The 12,574-nt window shown below is 34.7% G+C and overlaps 1 protein-coding gene across 1 annotated transcript in view; it reads left to right on the top strand.

Moving 5' to 3' along the window:
• The first annotated feature begins 5,408 nt into the window (after positions 1–5,408).
• Positions 5,409–12,574, top strand: part of LOC117317700 — a 93,221-nt gene continuing 86,055 nt past the window's right edge. The window contains exon 1 of the mRNA XM_033872577.1: positions 5,409–5,511. The gene's annotated coding sequence lies outside the window, so the exon portion shown is untranslated. The remainder of the gene's footprint in view (positions 5,512–12,574) is intronic.

Below are 12,574 nucleotides of genomic sequence, written 5' to 3' on the forward strand. Positions count from 1 at the left end.
GTCAGTCGGCGGTTGATAGCTATCAGAAAAGGGAGTTGATTTTTATGCAAAAAAAAAACAACAACAACAAACAACAAACAAACAAACAAAAAAGAAGAAAAAAAAATCAAAAACAGAAAACACATTTAGAAAATTAAAAAAAAAAGATTTTATTCAAGAAAGCAAAAAAAAAAAAAAAAAGTGGCAATGCTGCACCATCCCATCAATTTTTTTTACATTGTTTTTATATCGATTTTTCCTATGGTATCAAAACTGTTTGGCCCTAAGTATCACTTGCCCTGTGGGTAGGGTGTAAGCATTGTACCTGAAGCCCCCATTGCGGCTCAATTTGGGATCTTCCATTCTTTCTAGCAACTTTATTCTAAATGATATCTCCCTTGACACTGTCTCACAGTTGGTATATAGTTGAGCATTCCCCGTGTGATGAAGGCTTTACAGGTTCTCTCCCCAAAACTGAGACATCCTAGAGTCTGCTTGGGCCAACTGATTCGCCCGTTGTTAGTATAATATCATCGGATGGGTGTCCTGCTGAGTGTGCGTGGCAGAATGCATTAGTGAGGTATCACTATATTCACATTAAAATGTGCATTGTTCACTGCTTGCGTTGCGTTGAGCTTGAAATAGGTGACGGTAAATATTGTTACCAGAGAGAGTGTCGTGCTACTATGCCTTGGTGGTCAATATTGCTTAGTTCAGATCTTCAGACCACTCTCCCCTAGAACATGGGTTCAAGACGAACATAAACATGTCCACACCGATGGCATGTTGACTAGTATGCCTTTGTCTTTATACCACTCTCCCCTAGAACATGGGTTCAAGACGCATATAAACATATCCCCATCGATGGCATGTTGGTTTCTCCAAGGTTTTTCCTCTAGTATCTAAAAAGTTTAGCATTTACTTACTTTCTGGCGTGGAACTTTAAAGTGATGCCGAATAAGATTATCTTTCTTCATCAAGGGATATCGTCCTCATAATGACGATAACTGTTAAAGCATTGTTTTGCTGGTAAAGTAATAAGGTAACAAATTATAGTTTCGTTACTATGTTGTTTCTTTATCAAACAGTAACATTTGCATTCACAAGTAAACAGTACCTGTGTTACATGTAGTTTAAAGCGGTACAAAAACATAAGCTTTAAGTATAGTAAATCATCCAACATTTTAGATTCTGAAAACGGTAAATGAGTATACTATATTAATGATATTGTAAGGAACATTACATAATTGTAGTGTATGTTACAGAAGACCAACAAACCAAAGCTTATACATGTAGCGGAACTGGACTAGTAAAAGGTTTTAGTGTCATCGAGAGTTACCGGAGGTCCCGGGTTCGAATCCTGGTTCAATTGTTGCATTTCTCCATTTCTATCATATATAAATAAATATATTGTCGTAGTATTTTTTGGCAGTATTGTCAATATTACAGATATCAGTGAAATGCTCAGTACATGTACATTTTAGTATGACCCATGAACATACATACCTTTTAACATTATTATTGGTTGACATTAAGGGAATATGTTTTTTCATTTATTTTCCAGCAACTGTTGATTCTTATTTTCGTCGAAAAGGAGGAGTATCAATAGTAAATCAAGTAGGTCATTGGTTTTAGTAGGATAGGGTTACAGACAACGCCTGGGGTCTTCCTTAGGTTAGCATGCCCTTCATTGTTGTTATAGATATCCCTGGTAATTTTGGATGAACTTCTGTTTGTTGGTTGTTAATCAACTGCCATCAAACGGCTGTCATGGTGGTCGTTTCATCCATAATATCCTTATTGTTGTCCAATCAACGGTTAGGTTTATATTAAGACTGATTCTGGCAGTGATACTTAGTTTTATCGGTTACATATTGGGAGGTTTCGTGTTTTTGGTATTTACTGCACTATGCCCGATGTTCAACTTAAAGTAATCTAGTTTGAAGTAAAGTTTTGGTTTGTAATGAAGTATTGACTAATTACTCCATTTGTAAGTGTAACGAGATCTGGTGATTGTGATATCGCACTATCCATCCTTGGGCGGCTCCATCATCCGTTGAGACAGTCTCAGCCATGTCCTTAGCTGTTGTGAGATAAACAATCCTTAATGAAGAAACCTTGACACCCGTCCTCATATGACCCTGACTGTTGATGTCTCCTTGACACCCGTCCTCATATGACCCTTGTTGTTGCGAGGATGTTAAACCGCTAAAAACCAAAACCAAACCCAACACACGCAGGTGTTGGTTGATGTATACGGAACAGTGCTGCTAATATAGGAACTAAGGATTCTACAATTTTCCGACTCTGGATTATCTGGTCAAACATTCAGTCCTTGTTATCTCATAGCAAAGTCAAAAAGTTGTTTGTTTGTTTTTAACCAAAACGTCCCCTTTGGAAACGATTGACTGGTGGTGATTAGCTGAATTTTTGAAGATGATGTTCCGATGGATGGTCACCATTAATACTCCAGGAGTTATGTTCATTTTCGCTCATTGGACCCCTGGAATACGTCATGGCTTAATTAAAGTACTCACGTAGCTATTTGGTCGGATGCGGGGGAAATACTCGACCAATTGTTAAGATGTATTTCTTTCGACAATCACAGAGGAGCAACAGCCAAGGTCAAAGCCAGTCAACTAAACGGTATGATAACCAAGGTCAAAGCCAGTCAATTTAACGGCTTGACAACCAAGGTCAAAGCCAGTCAATTTAACGGCTTGACAACCACGGTCAAAGCCAGTCAACTTTACGGTATGATAACCAAGGTCAAAGCTAGTCAATTTAACGGCTTGACAACCAAGGTCAAAGCCAGTCAACTTAACGGTATGAGGATAAAGGTCAAAGGCAGTCAATCTAACGGCTTGACAACCAAGGTCAAAGCCAGTCAATCTAACGGCTTGACAACCGAGGTCAAAGCCAGTCAACTTTACGGTATGACAACCAAGGTCAAAGCCAGTAAAGTTTTCGGTATGGCAACCATGGTCAAAGCCAGTCAACTTAACGGTATGACAACCATGGTCAAAGCTAGTCAATTTAACGGTATGACAACCAAGGTCAAAGCCAGTCAACTTAACGGTATGACAACCAAGGTCATAGCCAGTCAACTTAACGGCATGACAACCAAGGTCAAAGCTAGTCAATTTAACGGTATGACAACCAAGGTCATAGCCAGTCAACTTAACGGCATGACAACCAAGGTCAAAGCTAGTCAATTTAACGGTATGACAACCAAGGTCAGAGTCAGTCAATTTAACGGTATGACAACAAAGGTCAAAGCCAGTCAATTTAACTGTATGACAACAAAGGTAAAAAACAGACAATTTAACCGTATGAAAACAAAGGTCAAAGCCAGTCAACTTAACCGTATGAAAACAAAGGTCAAGGCCAGTCAATTTAACTGTATGACAACCAAGGGAAAAGCCAGTCAACTTAACGGCATGGCGACCTCGAAGTTTGTGTACACCAAAGCATCTATTTATTCCACAAGGTAAGTTCATTTGTTACATGACATATTCCATGGTGCCAATTCATACCTTTTTTTTAATCTGTCGTCGTAGATGAAGCTACCTTGATGTTTTAACCTACTTTTTTCAACTAAAGATTCAGAACTTTTATGTTGGTCATGTTTCTTTTTAAAGGCTTCAACAGTAAATTCAGTAAAACAGTCTTGAAAAAAAACTGTGCCGTTTTTCCAATAAGTGTAAAGCATGAAAAGGTACCGAAAATAAAACAAAGAAGTGTAGCTGTTCATTTTTTAACTGCAGAAATATTTCATTTGAAGCTACCCTTTCAGCGATTAACACAGGCGATGCCATGAATAAAGATTTCTGAACGAATATGTAGCATGATACGAAAGCCGGATAGGATTATAAGTCGTTGTTAGGCGAGATTAAAAGTCGTTCTTGTGAGCTATTTTGTTTTCATTATAAATCTCAAGTTTATTTGATTTTTTATTATCGTTTTCTTCGTACGGTCTTTATTCAGCTTCCGTGTAGGTATATGCCTGTCTATCAGAGTTCTCTACGCGATATAAAACGAAATAAATACAAAACAAGAGGAATAACTCCTACGACTTCCAGTCGTTTACATTTATTAATCGTGTGTACATGTTAAAAACGATTATTTCTCTCATTACAAGTCTTATTTATTAAGCTTGTGTTGTGTTTTTAAGCATTGTGTATTTTATTGTATTCATTTATTTACTGCAGCATACATGTTAATTCTTTACGAAAACTCTTTAAAATCGTATTATATCTTTTCGATGGCCGACTCCTGAAGAACTAGGTGGGTACACAATTATTATATATACGTACTGTTCGTGTCTAAGGACCTATTTGATTTTCCATTACTAGTAACATCCATGATTCTTGTTGCTATGGTGCTAACATACAACCTGTAGTTTCGATATTTAATGACTTGTTCCCACAATCACTGTTCCCATGACAGCAATCTGATTAAAAGCATCTGTTCATTGTTTGATGCCTTCTTAATGCCTGTTTCAGGCGTAGTGTGAATTTGAAGTCAATGGAGCCATGAACAGATGAGTTTAATCAGATTGCCATGACAGATCCGTCTCATTTTTGAGAACTTGACATAACCGGATTTGGCCAACGTTTTATGTCGGGTGTCGTGGAAAAAGTGCGCTAGAAGGTGTATAGTAAATTTGCATATTGTCTCCTTGTCGTACTTTTATCTATATTTTGCCCTGAACGTTGGATGATGGTAACTCAGTCGATAGTTAATGCTCCTTCGAGGGTTATATCTAATTATCACATGTCTGTTCGACATATATTACAAGACGTACACTTACCTGCAGTGAACTGACGCTCTGTATTTTCGTTTTTGTTTTTGTTTTTTTTGTTTTGTTTTTTTAATAACGTTAAGGTGGCATCAATTAAGAAAATTGGTAATTTAAGGGTAGCCCTAAGCTGGCGTTTTAAAGTTACATTATTTTTATGCGTTACTTAAGATACGAAGTTTATAGAACTTGGATTTAACGTAAAATTAAGTGGCTTAGTAAAACCCAATAGTGTTTCTCCATAATATTTATTTTTGCATACTGAAAATCGGTAGGTAATTATCATCTTACCAAGACTATTGTGTTGATATAACTATCATCACATGTGTAAGCAGAGACATAACACACAGTTATAAGAATGCCCCTGATGTAAGGTAGTGTAGATCTATATTTCTTTAGATTTATTCACCTTGAATCGTTTCCCTAAGAACTGGATACATCTGTTTCACGTGGATATGACCAACTGCATATATTCTATTGATTTGATTAAGTAAATTTTATTAAAATCTCACAACAGTTCCCATGAGCAGACCTAGTCTCCGTGTACGAAGAAATTCAAATGTATGACTTATAAAACCGGAAGTGAGTCCCATTTTTAGTGAAGAGTTCCTTTGACACCATACGATAATGCCACTTCCGGTGTAACATTCGAGGAAGAATCATCATCACAATATGTTTACCTTAACGGTGAATATCCCATGTGGATAATCAACAGAAAGCTGCAGTCAGAGGTGAGTAGCCAATTAGTTGTTTCATACAAGTGCTCGCATTTTGATTTGTACGGGCTGTTTATATTACAGAACGTTGTATGCAATATTCAAAAGTATTCCAATTATCGGCTTGTGACAGGTGCCCGCGGGGCTTACTTAGTTCACTATTACAGCCAAACGGCCAGCTGATACATGCCAGATTATGGTTTGTGATTTTGCTTTCTCTCTATGAAACGTTTTATGCTAAGAATATCTTATTTTTAGATCACTTGGATTTTGCTTAGATTAAAATATTCTTATATTTTTTATAATTTTTAACTGAAGTCTATGATGGATAATACGATATACTATAAATAAATAGTTAGATTACAGTATACATAGATTGGCAGGAAATATAGACCCCGAATTTTGTATCAATATTAATTCTGATTTTAACACATGTTTTGCTAGTCATTATTTTTCCTACTTTCACAAATTCTTATATACGATGCATATGAAAGATTGTGTTAATAGCTAGATCAATTGATGTTGACTTGTCAAGATTAAAACCGACCCAACTATTATTTTTGTTATTGGTATGTCTGTTTTCTTTGTGATTATAATGCCAAATCCAGTATTCTGGTTATACAGAAACATGTTTTAGGTATATATGTTTCTGGTTTATATTTGTGTAGTTGTTGGTGTCATGGTGATATTTTAATAATGATTCAAGATGTAAATAATTTCAAAATTTGTTAATAGACTTTGGTGTATCATATCACGTCAAATATATGATTTGAGTGTGATTTTTCAGTGATTAGTGTACACTATCACCTTCATCAGACAAATGACCCATAACAAAGCTGTATTGTTCACTTTATATGTAAGAAGATTGTAATCAGATTGACATGTCTTCCTATATGTCTACACGATACAATCAAATGTACACCGAGATGTCAAGCCAACTCAGAAGTCAGTTTCAGCTACTGTCTTTATTTCTCGATTTGGCTACTCTTTGTTTATAACCTAAACCTCACCTAATCATAGTTCATTATGTGTGAGACTCTAAGGGCCCCCTTGTCCCAGTTCACAACTGATCATGACATTATGCGGCGTATATTCCGATGGCTTCCATAACCAGCCATTTGAATACATTATTCTCTCTGTCAATCACTTTGGAATTTTCTCAGTCAATGACCTGACTTTGTTGTGCGACATGGTCTGTTATTGATATAAAATGTCTTCATAGTTTATAGAACACAATTTAATCATTACACTGTGATTTACAAAAGAAATGCATGACAGTTAGGCAACTTTTTTTTCTGAGAATGATCATGATCAAATAGCTATATATAGTCATGATCTAGCTTCCAGGGGTGCAGAGTTTGAAAGTAAATTTAAACCCTGGAGTATCAATTGCAAGGACAGGTTTACCTTAGAGTATAATCAAATTTGGTCCTCAAATCAGTGCATCCAGTAGACCCTTGAGAGTATGTTTTTGACTCCCCAAATTGAGATCTGACTCTTGGGTTTGAAGGAACATGTCTATTTGACATATGTTTTGACCCTTCAGATTTCTCAGAAATAGTGATTTGACTTCTGAAATTGCTAAATCCCAAGGGTCAACTGGATGCCCTGCAAATGAAATACACAATTTAAGTGATGTTACTAAGAATTGCTTTCAGTTTTGAAGTTCAAACATCAAGATCACTGTATATACATAGATATATATATTAATGATAATTGGCTAATATTGGATAGTCATTTATCAAGTCAACTGCATGTATGCTAGCTAGCTAGTACACAATACACAATGTCCTTTTACTTTATAGACACATGTACATGTACGTATGTTTCATTATTTTACCCCCTATAGTTATCAACGATGATGGTGTTAAAATAGGCGTTGTTCAGGAAAAAACATGATTGCATAATCATGTTATGAGACTACTAATTGATTGTGCCATGATAATGAGGTTGAAATTAAAGCTCCATTTATAATATATTCAGCCTCAAATATGTGCATTATGATTCTCTATGCGACTACATAGCTATAAGAATGTAATATATTTCAAAAATGATGTTAAGTAGTGTTGATAAGAAATATAATTATGGAAGTTAAGTGTTATCTTGCTGCCAACTCACTCATTTATTTCTTTATTCCTCCAAATTGAACAGTTCCAGAAAAAAATAAGATGTACAGAAAAGAGAAAGAAGATATTATAAAGTAGACATTAAAACCATTGTATGCATCAACATCAAATGTACTAACTACTATTAGAAACAAAGGTTGTTAAGTGCTAGACACACTTCATGATTGATGAAGGTGATTTATGTTTAGTGTTATACCAGCCTCACTCCAGCTCCGACACTTTGAGATCTAGTGACACACAGTACACATTCACCAGACAGGAATTAATCTGTTGGTATTTGGTGTATATTACTCTACTTCATGAGTTGTCAAACACACTGACCACTTGTATTGTATGTAAAGATGGTGATGTTTTCTGTACACATGTGTTACAATTCACTAATAGTGTACTAACCCACTGTGCTACAGGAAATTTTTATTAATTCTTAGGTGGATCTTCACATGTATATAGATTCTGTTAAATTCCATACCAGGAAAACATATTTAAATACAGAATGCCTCATGAGTGAGTTATCTACCTTTACTGAAACATTCTCTCTTGTGTGATATATATTTATGGGAACATAACAATGACCCTGTCTTCAGGATGGATTTGTCAGGGTCCCGGATATGACTGCATGCAGCATAGCAGGTAGGGATAAAACCATTTGGTATATTGTTAATTCTGTTATTATAAAAAGAAAACCAATTTCTGTTGGTTTGAATCCCATGCAAGCTTTAATTGTGTTAGGTTGGTAAATGTATTTACATATGGATTTTTACAGCTAATTCAGTTTGAGCAAATATTATTAGGAAACAATATAAATTGGAACTTTTTGTGGCAATTGGCACTCATTTGCATTGAAGAAAACATGATATATATGTATACTATCTGTCAAACAAGAGGGATTTCACATGATTTTGTACTATTTACATTTAAATACCATTTTATGGTAACAGATAGTAATTGTGTGTATGATATCTGCACTAATTCAGAATGTTAATCACCAATTCTAAATTTGAATCTGTGAAAAACAACCCAGTAAAAAAAGTGATATCTGGTTATTTAAAATCGTGAATTCATCGATGATGTCATCAATTCAATTATACATATATAATGATGCTGCCTCTTTGATTCCGTGATATCACTTAATTGGTTTGAATTTCTCAAATTCTGTTAATTATATAATATATTAGTTATGCCTCCTAAAATTAGTGATAAAATCATTTACATCTATATAGTGGGTGAATAAGGGGGAGACAAATATCATAATCACAGCTGGGATAAACACATATCGGATATAATAACTATCTCAAGCAAGCCCTTCAACAGAAAATTAAACTATGGCAAAATTTTAGTGACCTTAGTGAGTTAAACAAGCATTTCTCTAGAAAAATCTATATATTTCATGCTTTAAAAAATTCAGTGTTACATTACAGAAGTTTAACATAATTTCTGAATATGCTTGTCACATGCATATAATTGATAATAATAATAAGCCACATGACCTGCAGTATATTATAGTCAATTATGACTTTGATATACATGTAAATTAAACAAAAACTGATATTTAATAAGATATTTTTGCCTGTTTCATTGTCATTAAATATACCTTAATGTTTATGTGTATATGAATATAACTTAGATATTGCAACATATCTCAAATAAATCAGTGTATGAAAATGGCACTTAATATACATGTATACCATTTCTATCACCATGCTGTCAAAGAGTTTTCATAGGATATGTCAAAATGTCACAATTCCAACAGGAAACTTATATTTGATCTTTTAAAAATGAAACACTTCCCCAAAATAAGTGTCTTTTGTTGAAAGCTGAAGGATATATCTCTATAAGTAATATACATCTTTATAAGGTGAATATTCACAAACTCGTGAGAGTCAACATTAACTTACGTAATAATGACATATATTACATCAACATTTATTCTGTAAACATTAGAATCAACCACACTATATTGAAGAGCATTGTCTACTAGCCATCAACTACATGACTATCAGATCAGCACCAGCAAGCTGGCAAGGTGATGATTTAATGAATCGATGACCTCTATATTATTTCTGCTTGAGAGTTAACTTGTGCAGGTATATGTGGGCTTGGCAATCTTCGAGTCTCCTAGTGATAATTAGTGATCATGATCCACACTTAGAATTACTCTGTAGGTGCCAAATACAGTGATGATCACTGGGGGCATAGAACTTACCAAAATAATTCAGGAGAATTAATACAGAAAATTTGTTACACAGAAAAAATATTACAATAATCGGGATATCATAATATCTGATATAGATACATGTCATGTGGCATTAATCCACTGTTGCTACATAATACTCATTATTTTACAGGCAATATGTAATTTGAGATTATCACCTGATATCAATTCATTTTTTCTAAAAATACCATCAGGATTTGCACTGCCATATACAGTAGTGTGACAATTCATACTGTTATATGTATTGCAATGGGCTCTAGTTCTCCACAGTGTGTTGCAAACAGTACTGGATGTATGTATTATATAGGTATGTACATGTACAAGAGTCATACATTCATGTGTATATATATATTTACAAGCTACCTTGTTTATCTTTACCTATGTTATTGACTGTCAGTAACATATCTTGACCAATTAGTAGCAATACACCTTGATAATTTAGGTCACTGATCTGGAAATTTTACCCCTGTTGTAATAAAGATAATATCAATGAGGTACGCCATTATGAGATTTTATAAACTAAACTGGACAGTCTAGATTGATGAACTAAAATGTATATGTTTTGATTAATTTATATTTTAGACAGTAGACAATTATTCACCTGCCATATATATAATGTAATTTGTATAAGTTAAAATGTTTATTAGCAAGTATAGTCCCCTACCAGTGGGGGTGGGACTAATAGCTAGGTTTTAAAAAAGTTTCCTCCCAGTTTGTTTGTATATCTGTCCGATGTCTGTACTTCTGTCCATTCGGTTTTCACTTTTCTCTGTCATACTTCATTGGTATATGTTGGTGAAAGTTGGTATACATGTATATATGTTCAGTATGAGTAGCTACATAAATCCAGTTGAGTTTCAGGGTTTTTGGGTCAACTGGTCAATGGCCACGTGCACTACTTTTAGCAGGGGCCGGTTAGGGTACACTGACTTTTAGCAGGGCCCGGTTAGGGTACACTGACTTTTAGCAGGGCCCGGTTAGGGTACACTACTTTTAGCAGGGGCCGCGGGTTACATTAGGGTACACTGACTTTTAGCAGGGCCCGGTTAGGGTACACTACTTTTAGCAGGGGCCGCGGGTTACATTAGGGTACACTGACTTTTAGCAGGGCCCGGTTAGGGTACACTACTTTTAGCAGGGGCCGGTTAGGGTACATTTATTGCTTTGGCAATACTCAGCATGCTTGTTTCAATTAAATTTACTTAAGACCTGAGTTTAAAAAGATATATATATAAATATATATATATACACCACAACTCAGAATTTTACCATAAAGTTAGTATATAGACAGTGCATTAAGTGTGCATATACATTCCCAATAAACTCCTACAATTATAGTTTTAACAATGCATACTTTATATTATTTGTTGAAGTAAACTGAATGAATATGAATTTATTCTATGAAAAAGCTAACCCTATGAATGTAGCTTAATTTTGCTACTCAAACATATTTAGGTATATATGTCACAACAATTTGATATACAGTGGAACTTCGTTAACTCGAACTCGGATAACTCGAATACCCCGCTTAACTCGAAGTACCTCGCCGGTCCCGGCCGAATTCTCTCTTTATCTTAGTAAAAAAAACTCGGAAAATTCGAATTCGGATAACTCGAAAAACTCGGATAATACGAAGTAAAAATTTGGTCCCAACAATAAAAATCCTACTTGAAATGTTCGAATAACTCGAAGTATAATTTTCGTTGATCGGTGGCAAACGCCGACATTTTTTAAGAGCTAAATTCCGTTTGTAATACTGAACATATCGGCACTACTAACCTACATGCTATTATAAGTGTTTCATAAATTCATAAAAGAAATTGTCGGTTGAATCTTATAACAACAAGTCTTGGTGATAAAAAGTACTGCTTTACTTACATCAGGTAATTTCCCAAGGCGGTCGCCGATATCAGTACACACGATAGTCAACAACTCATCTACCCGTTCGCTCAAGCGGAACTAATCTCTGACACACCGGTAGATCGACCCGGCTGATGTTTTTACAGGTGTAGAAATGACACAGTCACCGGCGCCTATTAAATCTTTAAACTGCTGAAACAATAGCGTAATTACTGCCGAGGTGTTCAGAGTACAACTGTAACGGCCAGTGCTGTCTATTAAATCGGATAAAACGCCAACTCACACTACTGCATACCCAAGCCCTTAAAACGGCCATTAAAAACCCCATTAAAATTTCCCATCATAAAACCATCAATCATGCTATTAATTTTGTACCTTTAATTGCTATTAATTGACAAATTTTAATACAAGTTTGATAGTCTTTAAATGTGACAGTTTTCAATTTTAATGATCATCAAAGGGTTGAAACAAATCAATTAGTTCATGGTACTTAATTAATACATTTTAATGGCTATTAACAAAACATTTATAATGATCATTAATTATTTTAATAATGGCTTTTAATTTAACATTAATGACTATTAAAGGTACAAAATTAATGGGTCTGAAAAAAAAACAATAAAATTTAAATGCATTTTAATGATTTTAATGGTTTGACAAAAACATTAATAGTCATTAACTCTTATCACTACTGTCAAATTGTCCATTACAAACCCAATAAAGTTTTCACTAAGTAATTGCCATTACAATGTAATAGGCCATCAATAATTAGTTTTCAATGTAATGGGCATCAAACCTTATGGTGTAATGGGCATTAAACATTTTGGTGTAATGTAATGGCCATTAGGTTTGGAGCAAAACCATTTTTGTAATGCCCATT

The sequence above is a fragment of the Pecten maximus genome, chromosome 19 (genome assembly GCF_902652985.1).
Source record: "Pecten maximus chromosome 19, xPecMax1.1, whole genome shotgun sequence".
In the NCBI taxonomy this organism is placed as follows: Eukaryota; Metazoa; Mollusca; class Bivalvia; order Pectinida; family Pectinidae; genus Pecten; species Pecten maximus.